The sequence below is a fragment of the Oreochromis niloticus genome, linkage group LG13 (assembly GCF_001858045.2).
Source record: "Oreochromis niloticus isolate F11D_XX linkage group LG13, O_niloticus_UMD_NMBU, whole genome shotgun sequence".
Lineage (NCBI taxonomy): Eukaryota > Metazoa > Chordata > Actinopteri > Cichliformes > Cichlidae > Oreochromis > Oreochromis niloticus.
The window spans coordinates 17739067-17763365 of NC_031978.2; the positions used below are offsets into that span (position 1 = coordinate 17739067).

The 24299-nt window shown below is 40.3% G+C and overlaps 1 protein-coding gene across 2 annotated transcripts in view; it reads right to left on the bottom strand.

The window, feature by feature from the left end:
* marchf8 (membrane-associated ring finger (C3HC4) 8) overlaps nucleotides 1-18884 on the bottom strand; it is a 92018-nt gene extending 73134 nt beyond the window's left edge. The window contains exon 1 of one of the 2 annotated variants that reach the window (XM_003451925.5): nucleotides 18736-18884. The gene's annotated coding sequence lies outside the window, so the exon portion shown is untranslated. The other variant, XM_019366474.2, reaches the window with a different exon arrangement.
* Nucleotides 18885-24299: the final 5415 nt, after the last annotated feature.

Here is a 24299-nt window from a genome sequence, read left to right on the forward strand (position 1 = left end):
AATTTCAGAGGGAATTTAAAAAGAGTAAAATTCAGGATATTCTGTTTTTGCATGTGTCAAAACACATCTTGATATTTCCAAAATGGCAAAACTGCTGCCCCCGGTAGATAAGACTCCTGGCCACAGGAGATGCACCCAGAGACAAGGCCATCAAAATATTAGCTCCTATTACCCAATGAAGTCTATTTATTTGAAAAACAACTCAGCCCTTCTCACCATCTCTGGCCCTCTCTGCTCCTGAGCCAGGTAAATCACAGTCCTGTCTGCTCTCCGTTCTGCTCAGATGAGCTCTGCTGTTATTCCGTTTGCCAAGGGGCTCCTCTGTGTCCCTGCTGTCAGATCAGACCCGAGATATGGTCGAGAGCGCGTTCTTCAGTTCTGATGTGCAACCAGGCAGAAAAACTCAGCTGTGTATCAATCAATCCAAACATCACTGTAGTATAGCTATAGTCTATATTTAAAGAGGTGTCTTCCCAAAGGATTAGTGGGTTAGGGCAGATACCAACAGAGCATATCAGATAGATACAGAGTCTAAAAGATGTTGGACGTGGAGGCATTTCAGCCATATGTTGCATCCTAATGAAGAGACTGTTCTGCATTTTAATGAGTGAAAATATTTAAAATCCTCAAATGCGACTGTAGTAGCCACAGCAAGCTCCCAACTGTATGGTGTGTCTCATTAAGATACACCATACAGCTCTCAGAAATGTTTTTTTGTCCCACAGAAATGTATTCAGTGTTCATTTGGCAGGTACAGTACGACGCTTGGAAATGCAATTTCTCCCTCTGGGGGACGTGCGACCGTCGCTGAATTCTTTTACGAGAGGAAAGGAGAAAAAAGGGAAGGGCTACAAATATGGCTGCATGTTGTACTGGTGGCTCCACTAAAAGATACAAGTCAGGGGAGAGAAGGCGGACACAATTTTATCATGGCGCAGATGCTATAGCTGTGTTGGCAGCGACAACTAGACTTGATGCCCTGCCAGAAATCAGACACTCTCCAGTCTCCGCTCAGATTAACAGAGCATCAGTTAGACCTGATGGACTCTTCTGATAAAGCCTCGCACACTTGCACAAATAGGCACTGCTGTTTTTCATAGCTTTGAATAAAATGTTAAACAAATTTAGCTGTCAAACTTAAACTGTTGGATAATTTAACAGCCACAGACAGCACACACACACACAAAACACAAACACACAAGGATGTGCTGCACCGAGCTCCAAGACTGCTGATTACTTTTTCATAAAGTACTGGGAATAAATTACCATAATGTTTTTAGCTTATTGTCATTTCAGCTGTAGCTGCATCATTTGCACAACCGTGGCTTATATTTCAGTTTTCTGACTACCAAATTGCTATTTATCCTAAAAGCAAGATTAATAATATAGATGTTTTTGATTAAAGTTCATTGTATCCCTAATGCCTATTAGCTGTCCCGTTTTATTATATCCAAATGAGTCCCAGTTTGGAGGTGATTAATTGTGTAGAAGGAGGAATGAGCTCTTTTGACATCTGGGATAAGCAGGCTTGTTGACTAGAAAAATGCAGGAGCTAGTGCCTTCCTTGTTTAATGCATCTATAAACACAAAAAAACTTTACCCACATTTACTAAAATGACCTTGACTATCTTCTTCTGACGGGAAGGCGTGACTCATGCCATGCCAGAGCAGAAAGACCGACAGAAACAAAAATTACGACATAAATAGAAGCGTGCACACTCATAAAAACACCGTGTGAAACTCCCCCTCAGCTTAAAGATTAAATGCAGGACAGAGGATGTGTTAATTCACAGTATACATTTTTTTTCTCTCACCACCGTTACCAGAATAGATGCAGTGCTCTCCGCCCTGAATACACAGAAGTGGGCCAATCAAAGATCAGTTAAATCTTAATTTAGATTTTTTTTTTTTTTTTTTTTTTTTTTTAAATGTAAATTCTGTTTCAAGTGAAACTGGGATGAAATGACTCATCCTGCAGCAAAATTCAAAATGTTAAAAAAAAAAAAAAAAAAAAAAAAAAAAAATAATCCACAATTCATATTTTTACAGAAAAATCTTATTTTATACACCGATGATAATTGCAGTAGTCTTCAGTTACCCCTCATTTCTCTAGATTTCTAGGGAAATGGGAAATGCGGTGGTGTATTTACAGGTAAATAACATACATGGAAATACAATATATGACTCCAGAGAGCTTGAAAGTCAGTATTTTACATGACCTTCAAACACAGCCTGAACTGTCTTGTAATTTCTTCAAGTAGTTTCTGAATTAATTCTCCAGGCTTCTTAAAGAACATTCAAATCTCTTTTTTGGAAGTTCGCTGCTTTTTGTTTATTTTCTGCTAAATTGATGCTGAGATTCTGGCTCTGGGGAGGCCGATCCAAGACTGACAGTGTCCCATTTTGTGTTTTTCCATCCAGGTGTGCTTTTATTGCATTAGCAGTGCATTTGGGATCATTGTCATGCTGAAAAAGGAAACCATTGGCAATCAGATGATTTCCAGATAGTATTTCATGGTGGATCAAAATCTAATTTTTAGAATTCCACCAAACCACAGATCCCTGTTGTGCCCTTTTCCTGACCTCCTCTGTACATGTTGATGATGATTTCAAGTCCCAAATTTGGATTCACCACTCCACAAGATCCATTTTTAGCCAAACTCTTGTGTAATCCCACATACCTCCCAGTTTCCTGTGTTTGTTTGTTTTGTTCCTGTTTCTTAAGGACATGACTTTCAAGCATATATTTTTCTCCTGTAGTTCAATTACACACTGCACACCATGGTGACATCCTTGTTGCTGCAAAAATACTGTTTTATACCTGTCAAACTGCGCTGACTTTTTCCCATAGGTTCAGCTAAACGAGATGTGGCAGACTGCAGACTACAACACTGATTTGTCCATTGGGTTCGGTGCCCTTATCATGCCTGAATGATTCATTTAAAAAAAAAACCAAATACAAACTTTTCCCAGGAAATGTTTTCTCTGCAAATGGGCTAAAAATTAATGAAAAAGCAAACAATGTCCAAAGAAAACCTTTGAAAGCTGGGAAAGCTATTGCTCAAGACCACTTTACGCATTTACAAGAAAGTGTGGCTCCTTGGAAACAAAATATGAAGACAAGAGTTACTCAAGAGTTAGTGCTGTAATTTCCACAGAACTAACCTTCAACTGGAACCCCGTATTTTTTTCTTTTGTGTATTTCTTGTATAGCTACTTGTGCTACCTGTTGTGTTATTAACTTTTATGTCATTGAAAAGGCCATTCAGCGGAGGGCACGGCACCTTAGCTAAAACTATTTCCTCATGGTTTACACTTATCCCAATATGAAAAATCCAGAATTAGGTGATGCTTCTTCGTGTCTTAACTTCTGAAAAGCACATTTGTTTTTCCCCAGGACTACACAGAGAACGTCTTGGCATCTAGCATTGCTTTCAAAGACTCAGACTAACGTTTAATGAGCTGCAGCAGCTTGTTAGGTGTCAGGCATTTTGAGGACTTTTTGATGGTTCCTCCCACTCCTTCAGAGCAATTGTTCACAGCAACTTCCTGAAGTGTTGGTGTCACAACGAGTCTGCCGGGCAACCAGCAGAAATTTCTGGGAATTTTTTTTAAAAATGTTGCACTAATGGTTGTTCCTAATGCTTTGATCTTTGTACAGGTTTAAAAAAGAGAAGACACTGCATATCGTAATAATTAGTATGACGGGCTGACAGGTTTTTTTCTTTTTTTTTGGTTTGTTTGTTTTATTATTTACACAGACAGACAGGCTAGCTGTTTCTAGCACTAACCACTGAGAGCTGTTTCAATTTCTTTACCCAGGTCTTGACATGAAAGCAAGCAGGCCTCTGTCACTGTGGCATTTGGACCCCAACTGAAAAAGTCATTTACTGGAAAGCAGCATCTTAAAGTGCTTATTCTGTTCTGTTTAAAAATGTACTTCTCTGTCTAGCGCAAAAAAAGCAACGAAATTCAGAACGAAAATAAGAAGAAATCTCTCGTCCCATCTCTTTATAAACATTGTGCAACGACCACAATATTCAGATAGAAGGGCGTACATTTTTATGCAGCTCTGACATTGCCAGGAGCAGATTATCAGTTTCAGCCTGCAGTTAATAAATGTTTACTCCCACAACTACCTTGACCAGAGGCCAAACTGAAATTTCAGTGATCGCCTATTGTTCTAAAACCTCAGGCTAACCCTCAAAGCTGAAGTGTTTATGCCTTCTCATCCAACAGGAGGTGATTTATGTTTTGTAAAAGGTTTCCCTTGGAAATGATCTGAAAGGGTACAGTTTCAGTTTTCAGATAAATAACAGGGACACTGACAGAGGGCTATGCAGCAGTATCGCTGTTTTTAAATGCAGCAATTTTCTTCTTTATGGAGACTTCATAAACTGCTGTGACGAGGCAGCAGAAAAACTAAATGCCAGTAAGTAAAGAGGAAACATGGCTGACTCAAAGGGAACTTGATAAGAGTTTTGACAAGAAGCTGTTCAATTTTTTGGTGGGTGTGTGATGTGATAAGGGGGAAGAAAAGTTACCAGTCTGTATATCGTACAACTGGAATGAATAATGATTTCGCTGGAAAAGCAGACTTAAATATCTGTGGGGTAAACGCAGGGAGAAAAGCACAATCATCAAAAATCTACTGTATGGAGATGGGAACTGAAATTGCCAAGATAGGCAAACAACCACCCTCCACAAAACACCAGACTCGAGTATGCAGCTTCTGTAATCTTTCTGCAACAGTAAATACTACGAAGGGAAAGGAGAACATAGAATAGAGGAAGCAAGAGGCATCTCTGCTGTGTGCAGGCAGATTTGAATATTACCCTCACACAGGATATATTTTAAAAACGCAGTTTCTTGTCAGCACATGCCCAATTTACAACCCCGTCTGCAGGTGTAGTCAGAGCGCCGTGATCAAGTTCAGTGACTTATTAGCACAAATGCACACAGGTACAGCTACAGATGCAAACTCAAAACCACAAGTACAGATTCCCATTTGCATTTTGGGAACATAGCCAAAGGCGATACCCAGATATTGAGTTATAGTTAGCGGACAGGTGCAGCTTCTAGGTGTCAATGAACAGATGGAAAATCGGATATTTTTATGAAGCCTTCTATCTTGGTAACGATAAATAAACGTTTATCTAAAAAAAACAAGTATGTTATGTTAATTACTGATCTGTTCACTGCAGAGTCCCTTCTTTCCTCATTTGGATGTGCTCTTTGGGGCCACCAGTGATGAGGCTGTTGAATAAAGTTTTGTGAAAGCCTGTTAATTTTAATGAGATGCGGACAAAAAATGTGGAGACACTGCAGTGTGTAAAGCATCACGCTCTTCAACTGATGTTGTGGATTTCTGTGTGTTGAAGTGCCATTGTGGGTAACATAAATCCCTCCGCTGTGTTAGGAAAATATGCATTTCAAACAGAGCAGGCACAAGCAAATCAAGAGCCTATTAGATCAATCAAATAGCCTGTGCAACAACAGAAAACGGTAAACAAAGCAATCACATGTAATCAGATGTCCTATTTTGTAAAAGCACAGCCAAACATGTTGAATATGCTGTCATTGCAAGCAGAAAACGTTCATGTCGCAGGCTGGAAGCGCCAAATGCTGGGAATGGTGCTTCAAAATAAAACTTGGATATGCAACAGCTTAAATGATTAATAGGAAGCGAGAAGAAAGGCTAACTATAAACACACATAATGTTATTTTTTTTACTTTTAAGCAAAAAGATATGATTAAAAATGATGCTTGTGTATCTGAGGTAGTATCCACTTCCTCAACTGCACTCACCACTAAATTTTAAATGGCCGGTTTGCAGTGTTCTTTGTTATAGATAAAAGCCAGCAGCCACTATGTGCCACTTCTATAAAAGACTCAAATCTGGTTCCTTACACCTGAACTTGGATCTTCTATAACAGTCCTAAAAAAACAGTCCACAGAACATTTAATCATTAGCTGGATGGTCAAATGTAGTACAAATATATAATGTTAGCGAGCCTCAGTTTGAATACTTTGGTTAGTATAACTGGAGCATTTAACCATTATTGCTGTGCTAGCTGTTGCATTTTGTGGCTATTTACAACTTTTCATCTGACCTCTGACAGTTTCACACCCACAACACCCTAACCCTGCTCCTATTGGATGATTGGTCATGTGGCCGAGGTGTGACTAGACTTATTCTGAAGAAGCCATTTTGACAGGAAATAGTTCCAAACACAGTTGCTGTTAATCATATTAACGCAGCTTCTGTTCTATTTAGAGACAGAGCCAAAATGATCAGTAACACGTGTTTCGAAACTGGTCCGTTAAAGGTGAGAAGTGTACTTTCCAAACTCAACTTTTTGACCGTCAGAAACATCTAAACCAACCAGTTCCTGAAAGTCTATTTAAAACAGCAATCTGAAGGCTGTATGTTCCCTGCGATGGGCCAAACCGGAAAAGAAAAAAAATTAATAAAAAATTTTTTTTAGTGAAGTGAGACTCTTTTAAATTGTACTAAAGTAGCCTAGCTACATTGACTTGTTGCTTTTATTCATGCTAACAAGGTTTTAATTGCGTGTTTGCCTGTCAAAGACCACACGGTCTGTTTGAACACTGAAACAGATACATGTGAAGTGCACTGCAGCCACCACGAGGCCATTTTCACAAAAAACTGGCAAAAACTTTTTGATTGCTTTGCAACAACTTAGAGACTTCCTCACTGATTTTCAATGTTTTTTCCTCCATTTCATTTCTCATTCAGGCACCTTAATCACTCGTCAGTCTAAAAGGAGTAGTTAGCTCATGTGCAACAGGAGAAAACACTGATTATTCTTCAGTACATTTCATTTATCAGTAAGGAATACCATGACATCCACAATGGGTACAAATATAAACTAAGATACCTCCCCCCCAAAAAATGCAATATCATGCAAGATTTTATCCATGCTGTGCAAACAAGTACCGCAACATGGTTTAAAATACTAAAATATAATTTCATTTTATCATCACTGGTCTTACTGCAGGATAAACATCTAGTGCAATTCCTCAAAAATAATGACACTATTCCCAACTGTTTTTTTTTTAATTGAAAGTGGAAAATTACTAACATGGGTGGAAATTTTAGAATATCATTCATATTAAGCGTATTAAGCTCCAAAATCCTCGTACATGATGTTTTCAAGCCTGTCTATAACTCAAGGGAAGCTGACGCTTGTTCTTACTTAGTTGATGAGTTGATGATTTCACTCCCTGTTTTACAGTAATCAATATCACTAAGGTGAATTTAAAAAAAAATAAAAATAAAAAAATTACACAACACTGGATACTCAGCTGTGGTGGCCAAACAGGATGCAGTCTGCATTTCTCGAGGAAACTGTAGCTGTTTGTGTGTGTGTGTGTGTGTTCAAGGTTATGCAAGTCTAAAAACTACACACAATATGAAACACACTGGCGCTGACTTGGACTCGTCCTGTGCAATAGACTTATTTGTATTATAGCCACTAATGTTCAAAACACAATTCAGGGAAAAGTGGTCTCATCAGTGAAGAATGAGGAAATGAAAAACTAACTCACCACCCGAGTAGAAACTGAAAGCATGTTCCTTTTAACCACTTTTCTGGCCATACCGGTAAACAAAGCCTTTTTACTGGTAAGCGTACGCTTCGGCACACAGACAACTCTGTCCCTCGGGCTAGTGTTTGTCCTCCTGCTGCCTCGCAGAATAACCCGACTGTGTGGAGGAGTTATGGACCAGCAGGCAGTTTCAGCCCACCACAACGCTCCGTGAAACAGCAGACGTGTAATATGCGAGTGCATGTGGGGTTCACAATTGTGTGTAGTAAGTGCGTGGACACAGGAAACCACGCAGCTTTAGAGGCTGCTGGTCTGGCTGCAGGTCGACTCAGTGGCTAGCAGCAGCAAAAAGAAGCTAAATGACTTTATAACTGCATGGTGGACAGTTGGAGAACAAGCCTCCAGCAGTTATACGGCATTTAACCAGCAAAAAAAAAAAAAAGTCACTCTGCTATATAACACACACACTGAATCTGAATTAGAAAAACCTAATACTGCAACTGCTATAGAAGAATCTGTCTTAATCTTAAGGCTTGCTTTAAAACGGAAATGTTGGGGTTTTTTATTTCTTTGTCAAAAAGCACCTTTGGTGCATCAGTGCCCAGCAGGTTTTAAAGCTGTGGTCAACTTTAAAAAAAACACTATCCTTCTCAATCTAATAAAAGGAAACAAAAGGTGGTTTGCACAAGAGTTTCTGAGGTTTGTCTGTTACTCATTTTATATCCTAAGAGCAAAAAGATAAAACATTTAAGTTAACATTTTAACCATGCTCCCTATGATATTTTTGTTTTAGCTTTTCAAGATGGTAGTGAGACCAGCTATGATGTATGGTTTTGAGAAAAAAGACAGGAGGCTGAGCTGGAGTGGCAAAGTTGAACATGCCCAGATTTTCATTGAGAGGGACCAGAAGGGAAATTGTTAGAAATTAGTTTATCAAAGGGACAACTCATGTTGAGATGTTTGGAGACGCCGTTAGAGAGACAGGCTGAGATGGTTTGGACATAAGTAGTGGATTTATTGGAGAAAGAATGCTGAAGATGGAGCTGCCAAGCAGGAGGAAGAGAGGAAGACAACAGAAGATTCATAAATGTGGTAAAAGGAGGACAAGCAGAGGGTTAGTGTAAAAGAGAGGGATGCTAAGGATAGAGTGTAATGCTGTTACAGCCCCTAATGGTAGCAGCTAGTAATAGCAGCTAATAGTAGAAGATTTTAAAGAAAAAAGGAACGACGTGCAAGGAGTTTGATTATTCATAAAGCTTTAAAATTGTGTTTTTTCTTGGTAAAAGTTGGCACTCAGACTCCTCAGGCTTTATCCTCATTGGGCCACCTACATATTACACCTAGAGGAGCTGCTAAACCATGAAACCCTGCCATGAAGCTCCCAGCGTGTAGATTTTGTGCTGCTGTTAATCTGAGAGGAGGTTTGGAGCTGTGCTGTCGAATGAGCAGAGCGCTGCCGAGTGCTGAGACACTCTTTGCACCCCAGCTCTCAGCAACCTCCCTCTCTAACTTCATGTGGTCTGCCACTTAATGTGGGTGATTTGTTGTGGTTCCTGAATGCTTTCATTTTGCAATAATACAACTTACCAAGGAGAGAAGAAATTTCATGAGCTGATCTGTTGCAGCAGTATTATGCTATTACAGTACAATGAACTCTGTGATTTGGAATGGCCGGGGCAAACCGAACGGCTACAGGTACTAGAGTTTATACACCTGCACTAACAGCTGAATTCAAATATTCAGAGGTATGGCCCAATACATTTGTCCATACAGTGTAGCTGCCCAAAAGTAGACAATTATGGATCTGCATCTTCAAATGTTCCAACAACAGATGCCTGATGCATTTTAAATACAAAGTCCTATGAAAAAAAAGAAGAAGAAAAACAAAATAATGTTTAAAGGAAAAGGGTTAAGAATGTGTTAAGCACTAGTTGGATCAATTATGTTTTGGGTTTGTTATTTAGCAAGTGGCACGGGGGAACATTTTATTGTTAAGTGGAAAGATTTACTCAATTAAATAAAAGCAAGCCGCACACTATAATAGCAAATGGGCCAACTCAAGAGGCTTGCGTTGAAGGTTTGCCATCGCCCTCACAGCCCTGAACTAATCATGATCATCATAGAAAAACCTTTGAATACACTTCAAAAGAGCAGTCCGTGCAAGAAGGCCAAAAATGTCACAAAACTACAAGCAATTTGCAGGAAGAATGGATGAAAGTCCTTAAACTAGACTCAAACAACAACAACAAGAAAAACTTCTAATGAAAAAAGGTGTTACTTTATACTGAACAAACTTTTGCTTTGAAGCCTTTTTTCTTGTAAAGGTCACCGTTTGGCAAATTCTAATTCACAAAAACAATTCAACGTCATTCTATATGATAAAAACAAAAAGGCAACACATTTTCACATTTTTCAAAACAGACTTCACAGCTATTTGTGTGGAGACAGGAACATCTGGAAACATTGAAAAGTAAAAACTGTTTCTGCTGGGTTAGATACCATTTTTTTTTTTTTTTTTAAAGGAAAAAAAATCATAAATTTTTGTTCCCTAAAAGCCCTGGAGTGCATTTTTGTGGCAGTGAGACATCCTCCACACATGGAGGGAGGCTTATTTATCAGAAAACCTTTCAAAACATGTCCTCATGTAGTCAAAGCTCATCTTCCTGGTTTTCCCTTACAAGGTAAAAAAAAAAAAAAAGAACAAATGAAAATGTCAGGGCAGTTTGACAAAACAACCTGCACCATCCACCCATCATCTTTCTGTAATTGGGGTAATCAGGGCTGCAAAATAACCCAACCTTGGCTTCTTAGTTTGACCCATGTGACACTATAAACAAAGCCATTAACAGCTCCTCTGGGGTGGTTAACAAAGCCACGAAAAGCACATTCCTGGAAATATCAGCAGGTAATGTCACGTTAGGCCCATAACCTGAGTTCTGACAAAACAGCTGTCTTAAGAACATATTATGCTTGTCAAGAAAAAAGAAGCTTATCCAGTATTGCTGCAAGAAACGGTTAAACGATGTCACAGATCATGCCAGTATCAACATCTGCATTCGTTCAACTGAATTCTATTTGTCTAATAAACTCTTCTGTTGCTTGAACACCTAATTTGAACATAATACATCTCACAATATCTAGCAAAGCTCATTTATACAAGCTATAGCAGGCTGAATTCATTATTTAAATCACTATTAATAACTGCAACACACTCAGGATTGAATTATCGTGATCAAATAAATGTGGGGTGCTCTTAAGCAGGGAGGGGATTTGGGCTGGAATTATTTCTGCTGCTGTAACCGGAGAACGTCTCTAACATGGATGTATTGTAATGAGATTTAAGTCTGAATACGCTTAATGAAAAATTAGAAGCAACCGAGCCTCTGGCAGCAATGCAAACACCACCAGCAACAGCAAACAGTTGAAAAGTCATTAGTGAGAAACCCTCATTGATATTCATAATGAAATGACGGCTCTGGCTCATTCCACCTCGATCTATATTAAAAGCAGCTGCTGATATATCCGTGCCGTTTACAGTCAGGTTAATTGTACAGGAAAAACCAAAATTCCGCACGTCGCACTGCATTTCCCAGACATTACATCACAGTCGGAGTTTTTAAATACAATGACATCAAAACGCTTTTGTGTGTCCAGCCACTGTGGCGGCTGCTGCTGCTGCTGCTCGCGCCAATTACCTTGTTTCCCCCAAAGTAAGTCCAGAAACAAACAAATATAGAAACTGTGATGAGATGCCTACAGGTCATATCGCTACTGCATAATGCCAGTAAGTCTGACAGAAAGAGCAACATTTTTCTTAAAAGGTCACACATAATTTAGCATATCATGCCTTTCCTTTTTTTCTTTTTTTAAAAATGCCAGTTCTTCCTGTATATTTTATGGTTTGAAAACATAACTGCCAGCTAGAAACTTTTGCTACGTAACATGAACATTTGGGATAAACCAATTCATGTAAAAATTACAGCCAGTCACATGCAATATTTCCCAGTGTTGGCCTATCACAGGTAGACTATATCGTACACCGTGGATGGGCAAACTGTGGTTTGGCTTAAGCGCTGTCGTCATGGCAAGTTGTGAGCTAGATTTTAAAATGCACTGCCGGAAAGTTAAAGGAGAACCTTATTTTGTACCACATTTATAGAGTTGCAATTGTGGGTGCTTGTGTCTTCAATAATTTGATTAGCACATATATGAAAGTAATCCCTGTGACCCAAAAGCTCTAACCACTTAGTTTCAGGCAATTCTTTTCCAGTCTTAGCTCTGTAGGAGAGTGACCATCCTTAATATGTTCACCTCAGGCACAGGGCCTTAACTGCGAGCGCACCTGCTGTTTGCAAAGGCGAGCCAATAAAAAGGAATTTGGCCTAAAGGAAGAGGACCTATAAGAGCTCGTTTCAGACAGTGAATGAACTAAGGGGCTACACCAAAGCCCAGCATAAGATAAATGAGGATTATTCTGAACTGTAAAATCATGCAAAGCTACTCTAATACTGTCCAAGAATTAAACTATGACGTTAGAAAAGAACATTTTGTACTTTATCCAGCCTGTTTGGATACCAAGAAACACCCAGAACTAAAATAGTTTTTATTTGAATGTATTTATTTTTTATTCATGTCAAGGACAAACAAGTCAACCTTATTTTCACCCCTTAATACCTAATGTGGACATCAAATCTGTCAGGCTATCATCAGCACACGAGCGCGCTAGAAGACGAACACTTCTGAAATCAACATGTGCATGACCAAAGTTGAAGTTTTGACAAAAATTAATCTGGAAAGCACGGTCGCTATGATGAATCACCCATCAAACAGGTTTCTGCAAGTGGACTTTTTACTACAGCAAAACTAATTGAAATGGACGGCTGAGTGGCTTTCAGGAATCTAATTAAATACAATATGGAGGAAAGATTTACTGCTCACCAAATTAAAAGGGTTTCAAAATACAATGTTAGCACTTAAAGACAGCTGGTACTAACTAATGAAAGCCACCAACTGGGAGGTCTTACTGTAGTAAACAAACCAATTGACAAATCAAATGTTATTTTACTTTAAATGATTCTGTTAAACTAAAGCGCTGCGACACATCTAAGTGGGCTGCATTAAATTATGCCATTAAATTCATTTTACCACGTAGAAATGTTGGGCTGCATGTGGCCCACGATGTAAAAGGAGTTTAACATCACCTGATGTCATTATAAAAGCTGCTTATAGGTCAGACTCTTTATTGTTCGTCTCATCATTTCCTGATTTTTGTGTGGACAAACACAGGCGTTTGCTTTTTTTAACCTTTGAATCTGAACACAGTGTAGACAGAGAGTAGGGAAAAGGGTTTGCTTGTGACCCAGTTGTAAAAATGCTCCAACGACAAGTTTGATGTCACAGTTTTGCAACTGAAACGAAAACACTGACAAAGCAGGTTGAAGAGATTTAATGACTAAAGTTTAAGAAGTGGATTGGAAAGTTTGGAAATGGTTGTCAACTCCCAAACCAGTACGCAGAACATTTCCAAAGGTCTGGCAGATAATAAGTAATAAACTTATTGCTGGCTATCTAAACTAGCTTGAAAATACAACTTTGGACTTGCGTAACCTAGTTAAGACCATTTGCCTTCTCACTCACTTCCCAAACTCCACATCCTTGATTCTTCTCCTTGCCTCTTTGTTCCCCCCTCCCAACCAGAGATCTGAGCAGGCGTGGTGAGGGGGGTATACGAGGAGAGGAGTCAAGGCTACAAGCAGTTAGCAAATCGAGACAGCCTCGCTTCGCGGCGTCATTTTAAAAGCAAAGTCAATTAAATATGACAGCTGACATAACAGCATCATAAATTATTTTGTTATAGCCCAACCACAGCTGTATTTTATTATCTCAGGTGTAACAGCGTTCATGACATTTTTTTTTTTTAAATTAGGAACACTTCTAATTAAATTCCTGTCATGGTAAAGTGTGACAAGATATTATACCACAGAAACAGTGAAGGGCGGCAAGTTTTATCATTGTGAATAACTAAAACGTATGGATAAAAACAACGGCGGGAGTACTGCTCCCACCATCGTTTGTCTGGGAGCCTGCTGTCCTCGCTGGCTTTCAGAAGCATTTTAAGAATTGAAAAATTCTTTAACATAGTCTAACGAGGCCGTTTTCTGGTTTATGGGCAGGAGATGCAACTTAGAGGCACAAATTAGAGAAATAAAAACAGCCTTCTTTTTTCATGTGTGTCTGTTTACACTGAATGAAGTTGGCTCCAAAGTGGCCATCACCATGTCAAAGAAGCCATCATAATGGCTGCATTGTGTTATAGCAGACATTAAAAAAAACAACTTAAAATCTTATCTACAGCAACATGTTCTGCCAGCTTTTGTGTTTAAAAGTCTGCTGTCATCAAACAAACATTGTGATGGTGACTGTATTATTACAGCTCAGGACATATAGGTTAATGAGCTGATATAGCTCTTTTTTGGAGGGGGGGGGGGGGACTCATGATTATTTGGTTATCTCTGAGGAGACTGTTATCATCTCAGCATAAATTAATAAGATGTTAAATGTGTGTCAGTTAGGCTGACAGGATAGCAGGTATCATGTTCACACTGGGGCAGATTAGTCAATCTACAATGGGGGAGAAAAAAAATCAATGTAAATCTCTGGCCGACTTCAGACCTGCTTTTTAAACAACACTGTACTCGTCATCCAGCCCCCGGGTCTCCTTCCCCTTTCCTTATTCTTGGTTGGCTGCAACCAGGAGACAGACACCTTGGGAGTCTGTGAAAGCCCTAATGACATCATCAACCATAGCCCACTAACTGCAGCAGTACCATCCCACGGTCCATTCAGCTGAGCCAGCACCTCTCCTCGGCTGATATATAGCAGCTGTCGAACAGTACCCCCGTTTCATCAGAGGCATTACAACTTCATTGCGCCTGGTCAACACACACACACAGTCGTAGTGAAGAAGGCCACTTAAAATCTGACCAAAATATCATTACAAACGCCGATGTTGCTGTATTACCTATGCTGCCATAAGCATTACCCCAGTGTGGTCTGATTCACATAGGTGCATGACATCATCCAAAAAAAGGAAGTCATTAGATTAAATCAATGCTTTTATTCCCTGCAGACGAAGTCCGACCTCAGGGAAACAATAACCCAATCCCGGCCAGCATAATATGATACCTTTATTATGTTATTATGTTACAGTTCAGCCATACAAGACGACTAGCGAGGGACATATACCTATAATTATATATCCAGAATCAGATAACAGAAGCAGCATGGAACAGCTATACAAATTACACTGGAAACCTCGCAGTACAGTTCCAGCTGCCATATGGCCATAATACTGATAATTTTAATGTGTTCGCAGTCTACGGCCAATTAAGAAAAGTAAAACTTGCTAAACTGAAAGTCTCTCAAAGGGAGGTTAATCACGGACACAATCACAGCTTCCTAGCAGGCACTGGAGTCCAGGAAAAACCCACATCCTGAATAACACACACACACACATTCTCCTGCAAAACCGGAAGACAAATACGTATGAAGACGGATTTTTGTTGGCTGGATCCATTTCCTGTCTCTTAGCACATTTCAATCAATATTATTTTACAGATTAAGCACACAGAAAGTGAGGAGACGGGGAGCAGCTAACATAGAGATGCAAAGCATGTCTGCAGGTGCCATTTTACAACAAGACATAAAAACAGGAATTCAGCATATTAAAAAAAATGTAAAAAAGAAATTATTTTGATATTTGGGGTTTAAATTACTAATAAAGCATTGTGGCTCTTCATTAGCACAAAGTTAATGCAGGGCAACGAAACAGGAAGTGCGCCGAGTACTGTCTTGTTAGTATAAAAATAGCATTGTTTTGAATAAATTCAGAATAGTAATCGATTACTTTATAGACCAATTACTGAAACTATGACAGGTTAATTGATTATGTGAATTTTTTGATGTTTATGGAAGACAGAAAAAGCAATAAATAACAACCAAAAACAAATAAATTTTTTCTATATCCGTTCTTAGGCTAAATTATGCGCAAACAAGCTCTATGTTTTTAGCAAGAAGAGACATCTGCTCCTGTTCCCGTAAAGTAATTTGTCAAAACAAAGATGTGAACTAGCGGATGAATCAAAACTAAAACCCTTTTTTTTTTCCCTTTCTTTTTTTTTTTTTTCAGCTGAAACTCTTCTGCGAGTCAAAATGTTTTTGCCTGTTGTTAAATTGAATTTGATTGAAACCGCTGCACAACGCCACAATGGAGCCTGTCAAACGGATCCTCTGTTCCATATTGTAAAATACTGTGGGAGGCACATTTCTCCATCGCAACCAATTGTGTCAAACAATGACAGCAGTGAACTGGCAGAAAGCTACTATCGAAGCCTTCAGATACTTTTGATTGCAATTCTTTCCGCCCTCCAATTACTCTCCTCAGAGCCCATCTCTGAAGACGGAAAGTACAAGCTAATTTGCAAGCACACAATGGCACAGTCCATTAAGACTGCAGGCTCCTTCCCTCGCAGTTTTAGCAGCTTAACAGACAGTGTTCCAGTACCCATACTCGTGCTATTTAGTATGCCATCTCCCAACACATGCAAAACGCAATATCAGGAAGTCCTTCCATTATTAATTAACTCACGCCAGCACGGCTCTGTGGTCATTCTGACCCACGGGCCCCTGCACAGAAGATCCATCACGCAAGCGTTCCCTTCAGCTCAACAGATGGCCGCCCATCCTGAGCCTCTTCTGCGGAAGGTTTTTTCCTGTTAACATTCTCATAGGAAGTCTGTGGTCTTCCCTTTACAACAAATTAAAGGCATAAGCTCTTCATGCTCCAAAATGAAGCGCTCTATGATTAAGATTTGTTGGGAATTGGCACTACACAAATAAAAATGAACTGAATCAGTAAAGGCAGCTGCACTAACTACTTTAAGTTGAAAAATAAAAAAGTTAAATTATGGGATTTGGAAGGCAGCGACAGCCTCAGATGCCCTCTTCCTCCTGTTTGGAATCATAATTACGGCCTTACTTTCTCATTTCCATCAGCACTCGGTTCTACCGGGACGACAGACTCTGCTGACAGCTTCGTGCAGCGCCAGCTCTCGAATAGATGAAATTTCTCATGACTGCAGAATGATTGTTCAGTCGTCATTGTCGGAGGACACACAGTCAGCCGGTCACGAAAGAAGTCAAGAAATGGAAAGTAGATGGAGAGGGGAAGGCTGTCTTGGCTGGCCATAATGTAGACTTTATGTGGAAAATAATATGCTGGAACAAGTGTAGACAACACACGGGGTATCAAACGTCTGGACAAGAAAAAGATAAGAGAAAGTAGGCATAAAATGATATTATTTCCTTGTTGTAAGGCATATGCACTCAGTATGAAAACTCTATAGCTTTTTTAGCTATAGGAAATTCCCATATTCCCAATTTCCTTTTTGCTAATTTCAGATTTTTCTGTTGAGCATAAATTAAAAACTAAAATTAAAACTCAGACTGCTTGCCAACAAAGATCACCATCTGTCGCTTCTCTTCAAACACTCCCTGTCAAAACATCACAAGAAAAAACACAATACAATGTGAAGAAGGAGGATTACAGACAAAATTAGCATTTAGAACGTTTATGTATGCATACTCCACATACCAACAGCACGACGAGGCTCGTCATCACAACAAGCTCTCAGCAAAGAAATAACCCAAGCCTACAATCATGTATGACACAGACACCCAGCCGGTTCTTCCCCTTTCCCCAGCATTAACCCAACAATAACCCCAAACCACAGAAAAATCCAACACCGCAGCACAGATGGCATCAAAAGAACCGGTCTTTGACGTGAAGCTGAGATGTGTTACCTCAAATTGAACATGAGTGAAGGGTTTGCCCTCCCATTTGGCAAAGCACACACCACGAGGAGGAAGGGAGAACAGAAGGCTTTAAAGTACACTAGAGTGCTTTGCTGCATGTTTAAAAGCTCTGAACAAACTGTAACACACAAGCAGGAACTGTACAGCAGAGCAGCACGCATCATGACGGGGGTGATGATGGAAACAACTGGAGAAAGCTGATCCTGCAGCCAATGAGAGGACAGAGTGTAATGTGAGAGCCACTGTAGCAATTAAGTGATCAGTGGGTTTGATGTCAACGTTAAAGCCTTACCATTTAAGAAATAAATAAAGTTCAATTCATATTTTCCACGTTATTGCGCAGTTGTATTGTTGTTGACGTCAAGCTGAAGACAAGAAACCAGAATCACTGGTGACACTGATCTGAAAAGCGCGCAGCTATGCAGGGCGCTGCTGCTGGCTTTATTATGGTTCATAATAAGGCAACACCCGGCTGGGCAGTGCGCCTCGTCGGACCTACAGAGAATACGAGATGCTCTCCGAGCCAAAGCGAGCTGCTAAGATCACACCACGCCGATTTTCATCCAAATCAGCATTGATCCGGTAAAGTCAGGACAGGACTCCGCTGCTTTCTGAGTAATCCAGAAGAAATTCGCCGTGGTGGCACAGCAATGACAGCAAAACCCTAAGATGCGTGTTTAGTGGTATCGAACACCGATAAATTCTTTCTTCATCATCCGGAGTCTCATCTCATTCCAGCAGCAAATTGTGGGAGCGCGTTAAGGGAAACTAACAAAAGGCTTGCTCGGGCAACATTACGTCTTCCTACATCGAGTCACACACACACATCTACATGGACACACACACGCTGAATGCACAAAACAACGAGACAATAATTAATAACAGGCATCTGAGCTGACACAAACACTCTGCTGCTGTTTTCCTTTTCTCTCTCTCTCTCTCCCTCTTTTTGCTGCAGAGCGCACTCGCTCACATTAAACTGGATTTTCATACCTTAATCACAGCAGGCTACGAGTGACCGTCGTCAGGAACAGAGTGTCGGCTTCAACAGCAGTCAATGTAATGTAAAAAAAAAAGAAAAAGAAAAAGCAGCAAATTCTCACGCTCTCTCATCCCAGCACAGTTCAGAGGCACGTCCGAGCGACCCCCTCCAGCCGCCTCGGGTCGGATTTAATAAAGCGAGAGGCGCAGCGGACACGCTGGAGCCTCCTCAGCGTGGACGTGCACATAACTGCATCGGAGCAAACGTTGCTCAATTTTCGTAATGACACACGCGAAGAAAACACTCACCGAATGACGACGCGTTGTTTATTTCATTGCCCCCGCTGAGCAGCTGTTTGTAGTGGTGCGTCACCGACTTCCGCGTTAAGATGGAGTGGAAACAAAATGCAAGAAATAATTAATTTAAAGGGCAGGCGGCGCACGCGGGCGAACTGACTGAGGGCTGTGCACTGTCGAGGAGAGGAGGATGGCGATGATGATGATGTGGTGATGAAGGTGACGATGATAGCTTTTGATGATCGTGATGGCAGTGAGGTGGAAAATGACCCCACCGTAGTGATTATAGTGATAGTGAATAACAATAAGTGATGGTTAAAAGGTGCCATAATCAGTATTTTATGCGATAAATGGTTCCCTGTGTAATTTTAAGGGTGTTACTCACAGTGAGAAGCCTACAAAAATTCCAATTATGGCCTTTAACATTTTGCTTTAGTGTCGAGCAGCAGTTTTAAAGAAAATCTGCAGCAGCCCATAAAATGATGGGCAAGCAGACAGAAAGTACCAGGTGAAAAGTATACCTCTGCATTTCTATGCATTTTCACTATAAAAGCTACCCTGCCAGTGCCAAAAGGGCGGTACCAGCACTGCTGTGTCTAAAGTTTGAACCACTGAATTGAGTGGCTTTGGGAGGGGCTTCCGAGAAATTTATCAGTGAGTGACAGATGCTCTGTAAAAATTGGTTGTCAAAAGGCACCAAAGACAGAAGTGGCTCAAGAATGGTGCTTGGAACATCACAGGGTAGTGAAAAAGTCTAACAAAGGCTCAACTGCCAAGGAGCCAAAAAATAATAATTTCCTTCTGAAGTCTGTGATTCATCAGCTGATGCACACATGACCACAACAGCGTGTTCTTTCAAGTGGCCAAAAACTAAATTTAAGTTGTATTATCATAGAAGGTGAAGCACCATCAGCTTATATCGTTCCTGTTTAACTCGTACAAAACAATGAGGTTCAAAAAATACATCAATTTTATTGGAGTCATCATGAAAGTCTGTAATATATTCTTGAACTAACTCTGGGAAATTACATATCATGACTAAGAAAGGGACAGTCAAGGACACATATTTGTACCAATTTACCAGGCAACATGCCACATGTTAATTACAGATCTGCTGGTAAGTGGATTTTGTTCGCTTTAGACAGAGCTAGGCTCCCTGTTTCACACCAAACTACACACATCTTATTTAACACTCCATCAGAAAGAAACGATTAGACATTTCTTATTTTAAATGAGATCATATAAAGTGATGACTACAGCTTTTTAATTAAAAGTGCTCTAGTTTGTCGCATATACTCCAGTAAAGAAGCTTTCAGATTATGAATGTCTGCTTGTGTATTGTGACACTTCCAGCTCAAGTAAATCCCTGCTTGTGCTGTAACTCCACGCCAAGAGAGCCCCTCACTCACAGTGCAGTATGTTGGGAGAGGCTCAGTTGTTAAAGAAGGGAACGTATCCTCTGTTGACTCGAAGCCTGAGCTCTATCTCTGTGAAGCCTGTCATTGTGTTCAGCCTTATTACTGATGCGAAGTCCGCCGCTCTGTCCTTCGGGTGGGACAACGGCGCTTCTGTGCTCTGTCTGGACAAAGTGGGCACCTCAGAAATGAGTCTGCCAAACCGTCATGCGTGTGTCTCTGCGTCAGAGAGATACAGGCCGTCTTGCGGTGTGGTAGGGAGGACTGGGCCATGGCTTTTGTATTAAGTGGGCAGAGAAGCAGGCGAGTGAAGCACAGCTGTCCCGTTGATACAAAAAAGAAAGAAACACATTTACAGGATGAAAACATAGCTCTTTATCAAAAGGGAGAACAGAACCAGAGAGAGAATTGTATACCCAGCCCTAACAGTCTTTTTAGGAAGCAGCTAGAATTTCTCTTGAAGGAGATTAGAACAGGGTGTGTGTGTGCTTAAGTGTAAGGAACGGATGGCGTAAGAGCAGCGGGGTAACATAACAAGTCTCACTGAGTTAAAGATAAGCAGAAAGTAAGCAGAAAGAAATAGAGAGGGGAAGAAAAAGGGCAGAGGAGGAGAGAGAAAAGGTGGAGTTGGCACCGGGGTAGAACAATGTAGGATTAATTCTTCCCAGGAGGTCAGTGGTTCTGTCAGTAGGTGGGACCAAAACTGGGAGTTGGTATAAAAGACAGCCGTGTGGTTTCAGTGTTAAGATTTCCTTGGCCAGTGTCTTTCGAGCTCTCTACCCGCACATGAAACCCGTCAGACTAGCAGAGCTTGATCGCCCCAGTGTGCGAGTACATGACTCAGCAGTGTTGAGTCATGTGCATATTCTCAACACTTGGTGGAAAAGGATCATGCTAGTTTATGTTTAAACAAGCCTTTGTACTCTACGCACTTTTCTGTTTGTTGGTTTCGACATGTGATCGATGTTCCTCATTGTGCCAGCACAAGCTAAGAGCAGTTCTTTATTCTTCTCAAATTTGTGTAGCCAACAGAACCCAAAACATGGCTGAATACAGCATTTAAGAGGTCTAATAACAAAAAGCACACATACATTTTCAGGTGCATTGTGCACTTTGATTGTCTTAATGGACTGTTTTTAAATGGACAATTAGTAACCTATGATTTGGGATTTTGAAGGAGCCCTTTCCTCAGAAAAGAGTCTGCCAAACCAGTATTTTAGTACTGCATATCATTGGTTTTACTCTCAGTGAGACTGATTTCTTCTTCTAAAAGCATGTTTGGAAAAAGAGAAAAAAAATCATTGTTTTTCAGTCTGTGGAAAATATAGACTTGCAGCACTTGGCAGAGTTGCAAACAGCAAGCTGAGCAATCCCAAAACAGAACAGTAGAAAATAAGCATTTGCTGGGTGTGTTTATGTGATACACTGCAAAGAAGCAGCTGAAGGAAACCGAATCAAATACTCAGACAAAACCTCTATATATCCTGAAAGGTGCTCTATCATGTGGGAATGAAAAGAATCCCCTATTGGAAAAACTACTGCACTGACTTAGTGTTGCACTTTCATAATCCACAAAAAAAAATCCACATCTTTCATGCTCAGCAACACAGTTTGTGTTGCAGGCTCTCCTAAAAAATGTATTGTCTCCAAAACTAAGCCAAAATAATGTGCCTTAAATCCAAGTAAGTTCTGTAAAGTTCATTTTGTAAGCTTGTACCTTTAGGTCAGTGACTGTTTAAAAGTTTGTTGGCTGTTTTCTAAAAGTTTCTGGGAAGCTTCCTTACCTTAGCGGTGCTCCCAATGGAACACCAGAACCAACTGAGGCCTGTTTGTTTTCTGTTTATCTGCATGCTACAGCACAACAGGCTATGAAAGTCAGCCACTATTTCAGGTCAGCACACTACCAGCAATTTTACAGAGTAGGCTTTTTATATAGTCATCATCAACTGATAAAACTTTGTGTATACCAAAATAATGAAAAGGAAAAACACCACAACATGTTTGCAATTGACACGCTGATGCTATTATGTGTATACACACACACACACTCACACACCATAATCACTGTACTTCCCACCTGACTACAGCTAAGGTTGTTAAGACTGTAATGAGCTTTGCAGATATTTGGTCATAAATCAGAGAAGTGGAGAAGCGATGAAAGGCATTGATGAGACGGCACACGCAGTAGCCAGACTTTAGCCTATGGCGGCCATTACCACCACTTGAATCCACCTCTGACTGCTCAGCCAGTAGCTTGCTAATTTCCGTTTAATGTTCTGAAAACTACATTTTCATGTATTAGTTTCACCACTTTCACCAATCTACTGCCTCCTGTTGCTGCGCTGATGAGTTTGAAATGAAATCAGCCTGATGCATTATTAGGTTATAAATTTCATCCTTTTTACTTTTTTAAAAGTACCTGCCCATCTCCAGGTTTAGGTGCATTTATCTGCCAAGAGAGAATAAGCAGTATATGCTGCACAGCCCAATTATAGCAGATCAAAGCCAGGCAACACGAAGGAGGAAAGTGGGGATGAAAACAGCGGGACGTGATTCAGGACAGGGTTTGTTTGCTTCACAGGAACAGCACCCAAAGTGGGAGTAAAGTGAATAATAAATAGAGCCCCCCACTTTTCATTCATTTCATCGGAGTGAATCACAAGCAAACAAAAACAACATATTTCTGTTCTGAGCAACATAAGAGTGTTCTCATATTCACTGACTGCTGAACTAGCCCCACTCCACAGGATTAACCTGTATTTCAGATGTGTGCATGTTAAACTACAGCTCTCTCTCTCTGAGCATTGTTAATGGGTGGACATTTAAATATGTGATCAGAAGGCTTTTAAGGAATTTGCTTTACTGTCTCAACCAGATCAGAAAGCTTCAAGCATGTGATGAAAATAAAAACTGTGTAGCAAAAGGATATGTTTGACAGCGGTCATTGGACTTTCCAATACTAAGAACAATGGGAAAGTCTGAGAAACTCAGTGAAAATTTAAGAAGGAGATTTAAAGTTGGGACAAATTGGGAATGTCTCTTGAAGCCTTTTCTAAAGAACTGCAGATTCCAAGATCACCATGTTGTAAGTGCAAGTTATTTGGATGTGTCACCACTTTATCAAGGTCTGGAAGAAAACCCAAACTGTCACCGTCAGATGAGAGAAAAAGATATTCAGGAACAACCCAGGAGCCACCAAGGCTCAAGCTTGCCATGAACCAGTAACTGCTGGAATACCAGCGTCACTGTCCACAGTAAAGCGAGTTTTATATCACCCTAGACTGAAAGGTTCCCGACCAAGAAAGAAGCCCCTGCTCCAAAGTCGACGCCTTCAAGCTCGGCTGAAATTTGCAGTTCCCCAAACGGACAAGCCAAACGTCTTCTGGAGAAAAGTTTTATTGTGAGATGAGACAAAGATTGAGCTATTTGCCCACAGTCCCAAAAGTTATGTTTGATGAAGTAAAGCGGAGTCTTTCCAACCTAAGAACACTGTTCCAACTGTAAAGCATGGTGGTGGTAGCATCGTGCTCTGGAGCTGTTTGTGTAATGTACCTATACCACGTACAGCGTGTAAAGTGGATGAAACAATTGAATACCTCCAAATTTCTCAACCTTAGTTTAAATCCACAGCTAGACCATTGAAATTTGGACAGTGGGATATTCCAACAAGCTTCTGGAATGGTCTTCCCAAAGCCAAGACCTCAACCCTGAAAATCTGTGGCCTACACTTAAAAGTATGTGCAAGGAAACCAACCAATTTAAATGAACTCTACAAATTCTGCCAAGAAGAGTAGCATCCAGCTATGATTATGCTAGAAGCTTGTTGATCCTTTTGGTAGCCATCGAGGTGGAAATTGGGTGTTTATGTATATGAACTTAGCACAAAAAGCAAGGGAATTTGTGTTTGGTTCATTATTTTTTTGTAGCAATGCTTCTTGGCAATAAATCACACCGCTGGAAAACCTTTCCCCTTAAGGAAAATGGATTTTCCACTTAAATATGGCACCATTTAAGGGTGTCTGTATATATACACTCTGTATGGATTAGAGAATATTTGAACATAAATTAAAAGCCTAAAATTATCATCCCATTCGTGGCTATGATGAGTGTACATAAAAGTCTGACGACAACTGTACAAACTTAAGAGGAAATTTCCACATC